The sequence below is a fragment of the Gavia stellata genome, chromosome 12, assembly GCF_030936135.1.
Source record: "Gavia stellata isolate bGavSte3 chromosome 12, bGavSte3.hap2, whole genome shotgun sequence".
NCBI lineage: Eukaryota > Metazoa > Chordata > Aves > Gaviiformes > Gaviidae > Gavia > Gavia stellata.
This window is the reverse complement of record NC_082605.1, coordinates 21,897,367-21,911,290: the sequence shown is the minus strand read 5'-3', so window position 1 is coordinate 21,911,290 and position 13,924 is coordinate 21,897,367.

Below are 13,924 nucleotides of genomic sequence, written 5' to 3'. Positions count from 1 at the left end.
ACAAAGATTATTCCATTTTTTTTTTTATGATACACATGATAAGATTTGTGAATAGCCCTTGATGTTTATTGCCTGGGGTTGGCTTTTTTTGTTGTTTGTTTGTTGGGTGTTTTTTTTAAATAAACACTGAGGTGTATTTCTTATGCACCAAAGATGATATTTTCATCTTGCTATGCAGCTGGAGTTAGCGAGGTTTCACTGCACAGCGATGTCTGACAGGGGGAATGGCTGACAGTGAAAATTTGCTGCACTGGCAGGATAATTAGGTACAATGCTCCAAAAGGCAGGATCCTGCGCACGTGGAAATAAATGGGAGAAACTTCCTTTTCTTTAGGGGCTGCATAACCAGACCAGCTGTATTACTTCCCGGTGCCACCACACGTACTGCACTTTAATAAAGCTTTGTGCCATAATACAGCCCAAACAGCTCTCAATTCTCAGCAGCTCCCTGGGATGTAACACGAAGCTGAAAAGGCGAGTCTGCGTGTTTCCCAGCAGGTAGGCAGCGTCTGGGCAGGTATTAGCCGAAAAGCAGGGTGGGCGAAATCACTGCTTGAGTGCTGCGCAGACACAGACAGCGGGGATGCTGCAATTCAACACAATAATCAGAGATAATAAAACCCCAGATTTAGGTGAAAGCCCAAGTCACACCTGATACAGTCAATAATAGAAAGGTGCATTTGTCTTGCAGGTAGTGAAACCTGAGCAATTACCGTGGATTTCAGTGGTAACCCTGTAAATTGAATGAAGTAGGTATGCCTTAGCTTTGTACAGCTGGGACAATTCTTTAATCGCTGTTACTCTATAGCTTACAGTAAATTTGTATGACTCAGAAAACAGGAATACTCATTATTGTTTCCTGGTTCTTTGTTTCCAGTCAAAATATGAGTCAAGAATATGTCACCTGATAGGAGACACCATTATAAAGCTCCAAACGTGCCTGTTTGCAGCGAGCCCGAGCGCACAGCCTGTTACAGCGTGCTTGCTGATGGACACAGCGAGCCCGTGCGGACGTCGGACATGATTCTCCAGAAGCCCAGACGGTGTAAGTCAGTGTAACTCAATCATCCTCTCTGAACCACGGTAATTTGTATCAGTCAAGGACCTGAGCCATTATGCCTATTTCTCAAACTGGTTAGGTTGTAAATTAGATTTTCACCACTCTTGGGACAAAAACCTGACTCTGCTGAGGTCAGTGGGAGTTTGACCATCTATTTCAGTGGCGCCATGACTTCACCCGTGGTTTTCATGTGCAATATTAATCCTGAAAGTCACCACACTGTATCGGGCTTATTACTTTCCTAAAAATATAATAAGATAAAATCTTCCATTAGTACTTGCAGATACTGATCGTTCAGTTCTGTGTTATTTTCTTCTGTTCAAATGTAACAAAAGGAATATTCATCTCAAAGGATTTTGGATTTTAATTACCAAAATAGCTACAGTTTTGATCGATGCTTCAGCAGAACTCATACAAAGTACTGAATACAGTTTATTCAGCTGTAAACTGTCTCATTGCCAAGAAGCTCAGATGGGACCTTCTCTGACTCATATCAGGTCAAAATAGAAATCCTCTAAAATCTATCCCCTACAATGAAATTTTACTAGAACAAAGTCATTGGTGGAGCAATATGTGGGAAAAAAAGCGCACAGGGCCCTTATCCAGTAAAAGACCTGAGCAGTAGCTCCAGGTTTAGTTAGCAAGTTCACCGAAATCAGCAAACATGCTGTGGTTTGGAGTATTTTGCCTATAAAGAAGTAAACCCAACAAAATTAGGCAAACAGGCACGCATGCAAGCACGCACACAGACCTGTATCAACCAACACAAACCGCCCCAGTACCGCAGAGGGAAGGATTTTAGTGATGTGACAGACAGACCGCACTGGGCTACGAGATCACTCTTGGGGAAAAAAATAAATGTAGATGCTTCAAAACCTACACGCAATCTTTTATTATTAACAATTCTGATTTCAGTAAACTGCAGAAAAAAAATGGTGTATTCTGTGAGTATGTCTGGGAAAGAAAAAAGCCATTGAGTTACCGTTAGCTGAAAGCATTGTTATGGTATTTTCTAACAAAAAAAATCTGCCCTGGAATAAGAATTTTACTTTTCCTATAAGCAGAACAATCTTTCATCACGACTAATTTTATTTCAAGCACTGGGGATACAGCAACAGCACCAGCCATTTTTTACTGAAACATTGTTCCAAGTTTCCATCAGTTTTAATACTGTAACACACACGGCATAACTGAACGGGGCATTTTTCAAATATACTTTAAAGCTGTGGGAATACACCCCTTAAAGGCAGTCCTCGCGTCCTTTCAAGTGCCATACAAGCACAGCAGGCAGCATTCAAAGCCACCTCTTCTGTGACAGCCAGCGGGAAAGGCTGACAGGGAATTGGTTGTGTCACACTCGAAAAGTCACCAAAAGAGACACAGACTGAAAGGTGGATGGGCCCAATTCTGCAATTTATTTTTCTCTACTCCTCTTCGGAGATTACTGCCTAACCAATTAAATTCAGCCGGAAGGTTGTCCTGAATAGCAACTGCCAAACTTTCACAGTGGTCTCTAGGGTCTCCCAAAAAATGGAGACACTTGAAAGGAGATTTTTAAAAGCCCTAAAGTCATCTGACTAAACTATATTGAAAGGTAGGAGGACTTTGGCTCAATGAAATGTTTACAGAATCACAGAATCACTACGGTTGGAAAAGACCTGTAAGAGCACCAAGTCCAACCATCACCCCAACCCCACCATGCCCACTAAACCATGTCCCGCAGTGCCACGGACACACGTTCCTTGAACACCTCCAGGGATGGTGACTCCACCACCTCCCTGGGCAGCCTCTTCCAGTGCTTCACTGCTCTCTCAGGAAAGACATTTTTCCTAACATCCAGCCTGAACCTCCCTTGGCGCAACTTGAGGCCATTTCCTCTTGTTCCTGTCACTTGGGAGAAGAGACCAACACCCACCTCCCCACAACCCCCTTTCAGGCAGTTGTAGAGAGCGATAAGGTCTCTCCTCAGCCTCCTCTTCTCCAGACTGAACACCCCCAGCTCCCTCAGCCGCTCCTCATCAGACTTGTGGTCCAGACCCCTCACCAGCTTCGTCGCCCTTCTCTGGACACGCTCCAGCACCTCAATGTCCTTCTTGGAGTGAGGGGCCCAATTAGATTCACTTCTTTGGAACTGGAGTCATTTAAAGTTGCAGCCCTGTCCACCTCTAAAAAAGACCAGCAGCCCCAGGCATGTGTGAATGCACAGCCCCCGTGCTGCTTTCCACGCTCCCGTGAGGAGGAGGCGGCGGCAGCGAGTGCAGCAGGAGCATCACCGGGCAGGCGAGAGCAGCACAGGTGGGGTTCGGGCTGCAGACCAAGAGCGATGCAAAGGCCACCGGTGCGCATCTTGCTGCTGCTGCGTTGGGGCAGCCCAGGGGAAAACAAAGTCCATGGCAGGCACACAAGGTTCACCCTTCCCCACCTCCTCGATTGCAACATGGGGAGGATTAAACAGGGACACTACGAGAAGCTCCATTTTTGCCACAGCGAAAGCGGTTGTTTGGAGGTTACCTGTCAGGAGCTCAGCATGGGCTGTCCCCGGGGCAGCTCAGCCTGGCTGACAGACCAGCTATTACAGCCGGACCAGGAACCATCTGTTAAAAATATCCTCGAAAGCTGCACTCTCACAGGAAGAACCCTGCCCAGGCTTGACCATGGGCTCCTTCTCCCCCAGCTGCTCAGGCCTGCATCCAGATATCTCTGTCTCTTCTGTGTGGGAGAACAGGAGCAAAGATGAGAATGAATCCAAGCAGGCTCATCCCTGTCCTCCCCAGTTTCCCCTTCACCCTCCCTAAGTTGACTCATATCCCCACCACACCTCTAATTTAATTCCATCTTGATGCTGACTCAGCAAATGGAGAAAAACACCTGAAAAGAGAAATTGGCAATTTTCTTGATAAATGGAGAAAAGAGAAGGCTAGTGAGGGTCAAAAGAAATTATGAAGACTTAAAAGCCCTAAAGAAGAAAGCAACGTAAATCTTGTCCTTCTTACGTGGAGCAGGATCTGCACCTGGAGGTCACGCTCAAAACAACTAACACTAGTTCAACTGGAATGATAAACACTAATTTTAATGATAAACTGTTCTCCATCTGCATTTTGTGGAGTTTCACACATTCAGGTGTAATGAAGGAAAAAGGAAACATCTGCTAGAGAATGCTGCACCCTCAGAAAATAACACATCACAACGGCCGTCACAGCTCCACACTGTGCGTTTCATACGCAGTGCTTGGCCGTGCTGGGAGGATAAACCCCAGATACCAAATATTACTGTGTACCTTCATCTGTTTATAATGCAGAGACAATCACTGCAATGGCAAGCACTAATCAGCATTTGGGTATGCAAATGCACTTACAGAAATCAACGCATACAACAGATACAAGGAGGGTGGCTGCAGAAAAACCCAAACACAACTACCTTGAGTTTTGGGCATTGACTTTGTTACATAGAAACAACAGCAAAAAAAAAAACCCCACAACAAAATCAAGCAAGCTCACATGTACCTAAATCTTTACCTATGTCTGTCCAAGCCTAGAAAGGCAATTACAAGGACACAGATTATGAAATATAATAATCTCAGCCTAGGAGTATTGACAGTGAGTTGAGATTTGGTTCACTGTGGTCCAAATATGGCAGCAGTTATTATGGGCACTGCTACAACACCCCCTTCTAGTCGAATACACGAGTAAATCACGCAATACCCAAGCTCTTTGTCTAGGAAAGAAGAAAAATACCTGGATTCCTCCTTCTCACTAAGAGGGAGGAAGAAATCTTCCAGAATGCCAATTACTATCTAAGTAAAATAAATGCTATGAGAGCCTGCTGTTCTCCTAGCCCTAGTATGCTTTTTCTTAGTTACAGTTTTAGAAGGAAAAGGATATGTCTATATTAGCAAGTAGCAGAGCTCAAAAGGGTGGAGATAAGTAGAGCAAAACGGTGCTGGGAAGCCCAAATCCACCCACACACATTGCAAAGGCTTCACTCCAGCTCTAGTCAGGAGGCCACGGATGAAAAGCCCATTAGCTGCTGAAGTGCCCAAAGTAAACTTCGGAAACAGGTATTCTGGCTTAGGTTCATCCGAAATGAATCCGGTTTCTGTGGTCTCCCCGTACTGCAAACCAAAGCACAGCAAGTGGGGATGGGACAACTGCAAGATTCCCTTCCAAGGTGCACTCCAGAACTACGATGCCAGCACACACGGACCCAAGGGTAACAATAAAGAGTTCACCAACATAAAACCATAATTCAGCATGTATGAACTGTATGTGGGATGCCACAACCTGGTTAAAGCCAGACTCTTCAAAAAGCAGTTGGCAGATGACTCTGTTTGTTAAGACTTACTTGTCCCGCTAGTGATTTTGGGTTTTGAACAGAAGTCTAGCTGAGAAAGGACAATTGAATCTTGTTATAAAACACTCAGCACGTAAACCGTATTCTGGTGGTGATAAGTAAGATTCCTGCTCTTTTTTCATACCCACGCTGCTCCCCAGACTCTGTACTGAGGCATCAATTTTAATTATACACAATCTACAGTTGTTATAAGGTGGGCTTTGTGCTAGTAAAAAAAAAAAAAAATCTTTAACGAAACAGAATTTCGACTTTACTGGACAAATATACCAAAAGAAATTGTGGCATCTTGGTGAGTTGCTAAGCAACCAAGAGCTCCAGTGTCACTTGTTTGTGATCAATTCAAGTCATTCATCAGGCTCTGAAGCACCAGCTCAGGAATTCCAGCAAATCTGCGCCTTGGGAAAGCCACGGGGACTTCCTGCCACACAATAACACTTTCTTTCCTCCAAGATAAACTTTGTAGATGTTCTTTTGATCTGCGTGATATGTTAATTCATTATTCTTAACATACTACTAATGGGAAAAGCTATAATTAACTAACTACAGCATTGTAACGCATGCAAGATAAACTGAACTAATTAGTAGTGTTTAAAGTAGTCCCTGTCCTCTCCCACTGCGGAAAGGAGCGGATCCTTCCTTGTCACAGAAGCAACTGTCCACAACATCGTTTTATGTAATGTATAGGTGCCTTTTTTTTAATTTTTCCTTCCAAACATAAGTGATAAAGCATATCTTTATTGGCAAACAAGATGGCTACAATCCTAGCCACTCGAGGTACACATACACATTGGGAATAACATAATCTGCCATTTAAATGAAGGCTATCTGCTGGGTTTCCTGGGATAAAGAAGCGGACTGTTATATTTTCATTCATTAATTACTGAAGTAACACATATTAAATGTCCATAATAATTACATTCACTCACACTGAGAGCGAGTTAAATGTAATCGAAATGTATAGAACTGAAGTACAGCCTCTTTATTTCAGCTTCATATTCAGAGTTCATTTTACTCCTATTTTGATAAAAATCAATAATAAATTGCACGGTTTAGAGAACGAACTGGTTTAAAAGCTGTGTGTTGCATATGACAAAACTTCTACGACTCTTGGATCGCAGACAGGTTTTTTATGCTAAAGATACTTAATGATACTTCCACATATATTGTGCAATATTCTTGAAGGAACTCCATTACCTTCCGCAAACCTTCGTATCTTATCTTTTGCATCTTATTTTAATGTAACATAGTCTGGTCTTGCAGTTCTTCTGTAAGCCAAACTCCACTGACAGCAGATGCTCAGCCTAAGTAAGGACCACAGAAAGTGGCTAACAAGAATTTTCTAATTTTTTTAATGACTCATTGAGAGAAGTGGGGGTTTGTTTGGGTTTTTCGGGGTTGGTGGTTTTTTTTTTTTTTTGAAAGACAAAGAGAATTCATTACTTTTAAGCAACAGAAAAGTGTTAACACAGCAATCGTGCACTCTAATAGTTCACGTCAGGAAAAGCCAAGCAGAGGAACAGGGGAGGCAATGAGCAAAGGATCACGTGCACAGCTCCAACAAGGCAATGTCACACATGTGTTCACGAATGGGCAAAAATTACACACTTGTTTTAAGGTGCAGGTTTTTCCCCATCTCCTTTCCTCAGACCTGTAAGTAAACTCACAATATTTATTATTTGCTGCTTATGGAATGGTATTTGGGAGAGCTACATAACAGGTATTTAACTCAGTCACATCAGATGAACACTTGACAATCAAACACAAATACCACCTGTCAAGTCTCTGCTGAAATTTTCCAAAACATGTTTCAAGCAAAACTGTTCCTGGGTAGCGCTGAGAATTCATTTACTTGCTTTCTATCTGTTAAGTTATGGTTGAGTACCTGTATGTTACCCAATGTGTCATAGCTCAGCTCCTTTCTACCCAAAAATAAGAAGCGAAGTAGCATCAGTCATACAAGTGATAGATGAAAAGTCTATTTACATTTACTGGGTCCGACTATTAGAATCTCCTTGCATTATGAAAACCTAAACCCAGCTGAGACCACTGATGCTTGACCGTGCAACACAAATCAGCAACACACAGCACACGACGCTGAGGTTTAAAGATTCTTACAGCTCTGCCGGAGCGCAACACAACCGCCTCACTTCCCCAGACAAAAAACCTGGGGACGTTTGTCATTATTTCGGTATTGCAGGACAAAAACGATAAAACACTCCCCAAAATCATGAGGGAGGAAAGAAGAAACAAGCGTTTGCCACAGAGGCGCGACAGCCGGGCTTGCAAACTTGAACCCACCTAAACCAGCGCGAGACCGAGGGCGCCGGCCCCCGGCCGAGGCCACTGCGAGCGCGCCTTTCCCCCGGCCCCCCGCTGCCCGCCGCCCCCCTCCGGGCTCCGCGGGGCTCCGCACCCCGCTGCAAACTTTCCCCGGGCAGCCGCTCCTCCGCCCGCCGCGCCGGGCCCCGCTCCCGAGCCCGGGGGAGCCCGAGCCGCGCCGGGGGCAGCCCGGACCGCCCGGGGGGGCGGAGGGGGCGGCCGGGACCTGCGCCCCGGGGACCCCCCGGGCCTCCCCCGGCACCTGCTGGCCCCTTGGCGGGGCTGAGCCCAGCTCAGTTTCCACATCGCTTGGCGGGGCGAAGCCCGGCGCTCGCGGTGCGGGACGAGGTGCGGTGCAGGGAGGAGGAAAAAGAGATTTTAAAATTAAAAAAACCCAAATTAATTAAAGAGGCTTTTGGTAGAAAGGCAGGGCGAGCGGAGGCCGGGGCAGCCCGCGGCTGGGCACCCGCGGTCCCAGCGCCCTGCACCGGCCGGCAGCCCCGAAGGGGGACCGGCCCGGCCCCCCCGCTCCCGCTCCCCCCGCGTTACCTTGCGCCCGGCGCGGGCAGAGCCGGCAGCTCGCGGGGGGCGGCCGGACCTGCGGGTCGCGGCGGCGGCGTCTCCGCAGCCCCGTCCCGGCTCTCCAAATTAATCGCTCCACCCCTCCCAAAAAAAAAAAGAAAAAAAAAAAGAAAAACAAACCCCAACCACCCACCCCAAACCCAGCCCCGCTACACACCCACGAGAAGGAAGAGGGGTCCCTCCGTGACTGGCATCACTATCTCCTCCGGCAGAGCTTGCAGGGAGCCATGGCAACGAGCCCCCGCGCCTCCCCAAAGCGCTGCCCGCCTCCCCCGGGGGGCCGAGCCGCCCCCGGCCCCGGCCCGGCCCCGGTCCCGGCCCCGCTCGGCCGCTCCCACCTGCCCGATCCGACGCCCCCTCGGCGAGAGCCGGGAGCCCGCGGCGCCTCCGCCCCGCCGCGCTTCTCCGGGCGGCACCTGGGGATGGCGGGGAGGGAGGGAGCGAGGGAGGGAGGGGAGCCCCGGCCCGGCCCGGCCCGCCCGCACCTCCCCTGCCCGCCTCCCGCCCGGGGGGGCCGCGCCGCCGCCTCCCGCCCGGCGAGGGGAGCGGCCCCGCAGGCCGGGGCAGGGGAGCCGGGCACGGCGGGGCGGCAGGTGCGGGGCCGGGGGGCGCGCAGGGCTCCCGGCCAGGCGAGAGCCAGGGCGGGGGAGAGGATAAAGGAATGGCCGAAGCGGGGGGAACTCCCCACCGGCAAGACCCTCCGCAGCTCTCACTTCATCCCGGTGGCGGGGGCTGCCAAAATCTGGTCAAGGGGGGACCAGGCACTGTCGGGGAACCCAGCAAGCCCCCGGCCCCGTTTTACCCTTCTCTCGGGGTGCAGAAGTGTCATTTCTATTCAGAGGAAAGGATGAGGAGTCAGAAAACCTCAGATGGGGATGGTTCTCCCCGCCCCGTCAGCCTCTGCGCTCTCCCTTGCTAAAAACCCCATGCATTCATCATTGCAACACCTGGTGTTTTATACCTTTGAAAATCTCTCTTTTCCTCATTTTTTGCAAATGCCCCTCTTCCTGAATTTTACTGAGTGTGCTCTACAGCGTCAGGACAAGAGGAAATGGCCTCAAGTTGTGCCAGGGGAGGTTTAGGCTGGATATTAGGAAAAATTTCTTCCTGAGAGAGCGGTGAAGCACTGGAAGAGGCTGCCCAGGGAGGTGGTGGAGTCACCATCCCTGGAGGTGTTCAAGGAATGTGTGGACGTGGCACTGCGGGACATGGTTTAGTGGGCATGGTGGGGCTGGGGTGATGGTTGGACTTGGTGCTCTTACAGGTCTTTTCCAACCTTAGTGATTCTGTGATGCTGTACGCAACCGCAAAACAGATCAGGTTTGCGTGCGCACTTGAACAGTTGGACTTCATGCCTGTATGGTTTACTTCTGTAATCCCTTTGTGGAACAGGCTAAGTTTTTAAGTGATTGGTGAAGACAGTCATCACAGAACTGCCAGTCATTTTCTCAAGCGCTCCATCCAGAGACAGTGTGTGTGGAGGTGGTGAAGGTCAGACACAATCATTTTCATCAGGACTCGGACTTCTCAGGCAATTTTCTGTCTCACTGCTTACCTTTGGGTGTTTTTTTCTCTGAGCTTTGTCTAATGCAATGAACAATAATAATAAAGAAACATTCACGGACATTAAACCATAAAACCACCCTACCGAATCACAGCTAGCACTCATGGGGATTATTATCATTTGGGTTAAAGACTTTTCGGACAGTAGCAATCAGAATTTGTCGATGTGCTGGCCAACTTGTGTTGTTCATCTCCAGCAGATTTAGGTAGGTGAGCTTGCTTTTTGGACAGGAATTAAATAATCAAAGTTAAGGAAAGGTTTTATAAACTTAAGATGGTAGTAAAATAAAAAAATGTGGAAACTAGTAGGGAAAAGGGTAGAATAATTTAGTATACTTGTTCTGTGTTAAGAAAGCAAATGCAAAACTCTGTTAATGCAATGTTATACTTGATATTTTAGTTATGCAAAGTCAGGCAATTTGTAGATATAATTTTCATATTAAACTACATTTAAGTCAACTTGCGCCGATATAAATGCCAAACTTCTCACCAAAAGCATGGAGAACAGCTTCTATTATGTAAGGAAAGTGTGCTGCAGTTGCTTAGAAAGCTCTGACGTTGGGTAGTCGGATTTCTGTGCAGCGGAGGCCCAGCCCAGAGCACACAGAAGGGAATGGGAGTGCTCCCTTTGAATCCAGCTCTCATAGCCAAATCCTGAATTGACTTACTGTTTCGTCCAAAGACAGTAAAATGCTATATTTACAGCACATTGCTTTCCAAAGCGACCAACAGCTAAGCAACAGGGCTGTGCCCCCGTGCAGCGGAAACCTCTGAAAATAAATGGAAAAGGAGACAGCCGTAGAGGAATGTCTCGACCGTGGCAGGGCTGCCGACGTATTGAAAAGCCATTTGACGCAGCATAAACATGGCCATTGGAGGTCGAGTCAAAACCCAGAGATGACTGGAGATTTACTGAAGCATTGGCAAAAACTGAAGACGCCAGGGGTGGGAAGCTGCATCCTGCTCGTCTGGGAGCAAAGATAACAGAGCTGGATGGAGAGCCGGGGAGAGCTGGCATTGCCCCTCCTGCCATTGCCAAGAAGATGAAAAACGGGGACAAGGACTCTTACCCACTTCTGGCCAATACTGCCCTCCTCCCGGGATGCCTCAGCAGTACCAGGAGTTTCCAGGTTGATTTCTGTAGAGCTCTGACATAAAGAAGAGAGACAAAAATTTAATTACCTCCAGTGACTGCTTGAGGCAGGACTGCTGCCAAAGTCAACTTCCTAGGCTGCCCATACCTACATTGCCACATCCACTACCCAGATACACCATGCCACAAACAGAAAGAAGCTGGGCTTGCAAAATGCGGTGACCGCTTCGATTTTCCTTTCCCTGCCTAGCTGGCCCAACTTTTAGATCCTCTCTGGCAACATGATTTCCCCAGGATCTTCTCGTGTTTTCAGGTTTTGGCCCATAATACGGAAATGGTTAAATGGTTTTAATTTTTCAACACAGAATCATGCAGAAATTTTTCCTTCCACTAGGAAGCCAGCTGATGAAAAATCAAAGTACATTAGCTCACTAAAAACTGCTCCACACTTCCAAAATAAAATATGTTCCTGTTCATAATAAGACATGCCACTGATCACATCTATTTCTGAGACTAGGGTTTGCCTTAAGTAAAGTGTAAATAGACTTAATCCATTGTGCTTCAGATTTCACTGGGTACTGGAACAGGGCAAACGTCATAGCACTTAAGTCCGCGCAGAACAAAAAAAAAGACAGAGAAGCACAGTTCGGTCCTCTCCATGTCGCCACAGAACTGCTCTTTATTTTGGGATTTCCTGCTCAAAATCAAGGAGCCTTTTCATCAAACCTGCTACTTCATGTGAGAATGAGAGAGAAGCACTGTTAGAAACATTAGAAAAATTCATTAAATCTCGCTAGGCTAGTACTGATCACATCTTTAAAATGCACATTAAACGCATAATATTGTCTCAAATCAAGTGTGAGAAAAAAACCTCAGAACATTTATCTCAGGAATTGTCTAAAGAATACAGAAGGAATAGAAGGTGTGTTTGTGCCTATTGCGACTTTAACTTGTTACCTGATTCACTGAATGTACTCCCTCAAGAAACACCTAGCATTTTAAAATCAGTTCCATAGTCTGATGGGAGGCTCAGAAGATTTCCAGTCTTATTCTAAACGCCATTTAAGATAGACGAAATACTCGGGACAGAAGAGCAGATTGGCCAGATATTCTTTAGAGAAAATTCATTTTGCTTATAATTGCCAGTACATATCCCACCACCACAGCTCGTTAATAAAGATGATGTATGTTTTTGAATAGGTAGATATGCAAAAATGCAAATGTACTTGAATATCAAGAGCCACAATTTGTTGTGGTTTTTTTTTACAAAAAAGAGAGATCTGTTTCTGGGACTCTGTTTTGGTCCTGGACAAATTAAATGCCTAAAATAATTGACATCATGCCAACAGTGGAACAGACTGCCCATGGAGGTAGTGGAGTCACCCTCCCTGGAGGTATTCAAGGAGCGTGTGGATGTGGCACTGTGGGACGTGGCTTGATGGGCATGGTGCTGTGTGGTGTGGGTGGGTTGTTTTGGTGGTTTTGGTTTTTTGGGGGGGTGTGGTTTTTCTGTTTGGTTTTTTTGTTTGGTTGGTTGGTTTTTTTGGTTTTTTGTTTTGGTTTGGTTTGGTTTTTTTTTTTTTTATGGTTGGACTTGATGATCTTACAGGTCTTTTCCAACCTTAGTGATTCTGTGATTCTGTGATTCTGTGAACTAACATTTTTTCCATGTCAAAATTAGTTTTGGAAATTATGTCCTGCTGCAATATTTCACAGTGTTTTCATTAACTTTGGAATTTTTAGAATATTTAAATTATTCCAGCTGAGTTGTATATTGAGAAGCACAAAGCTGCATTAGAAACTTTGAGCTCACAGGGAAAGATTTTAACTGTAAAGGGAAAAACATAGATGAGGTAGAGAGTGATGCATATCCCACTAATGGTTTATTAAACATGTATCTGAGTATACAGCATCAATGCTTAGCTTTGATATGTTGAAAGTTAGATGGGTCTTGACCAGAGCAGAGAAGCTACAGACGTGCTAGAAAAATGCTCATCTATTCTTTCATAATGAGAATACAGGAAAACTCCCCATGATCAAAGGACAGCAAATTTAAAATGAATTAAAAGAACTACCACTTTTCTCAGTTCGAATCAATCGCAGGAATTTAGGCTTTGAAGAACCTGGAGTGAAATGTTGGGATTTTTTTCTTAAAATTATTTTTTAAAGGCTGGATAATTTTATAACTGCTAATAACATTTGTAACTATGCAAGCTAAGATAATAACAATGGTAATCAAATCTCATGCTTCGGGGCATAAATTGATTGCTTGAAGGGGCTATAGAGGTTTTTCTTTTTTTCCCACTACAGAGTACATGATTTCACAACTGACTAAGTGCATTACAAGGGGAGTGTTTGCTGCTGTCGCTAGACAATTGATCTAATCCGTAATAACAAATATGACAGCAAAATACAGTGAGCTGCCTATCTGCTTTGCAAACACTAATAGATTTAGGATCAAATTCAGTGAAATATTTGGTTCTTATTTCCCACTCAGTTTCCTACAGTTCTTTTGAAACAAAGCAATAAGGTCTGGATTTTAAAAAAACAAAAAACCCAAAACCCAAACCACCCCACAAAAGTTAGGAGCAAGAATCTCACAATTAATCTTAAAGACCCAAGTTAGACAAGTGGGTTCCTCCATAGTTAAGTTCAGATCCAAAGATCAGGACGAAAAACAGTCAATTCATAGAGCATCAAGTCACCACGCAGGCTGACCCATGCATCTCCTATGGCCAGCTTGTAAGAACTTGCTTTTGAAGACAACCATATGTTAACATCAAAAAAGAGGCCATGGTCTCTTTTCTTTGAAGAACAGCCATAGCAAGAGATGAGAGAACTCATCCTGGAAGTGGGGATTTAGGTTTAATTCCCAGCTGTACCAGCAAGCTCTACACAAGTTTGCACTCCGCTCCAGGACAGATAGAAAATGAGCACTGCAGAACATATTTCATCCA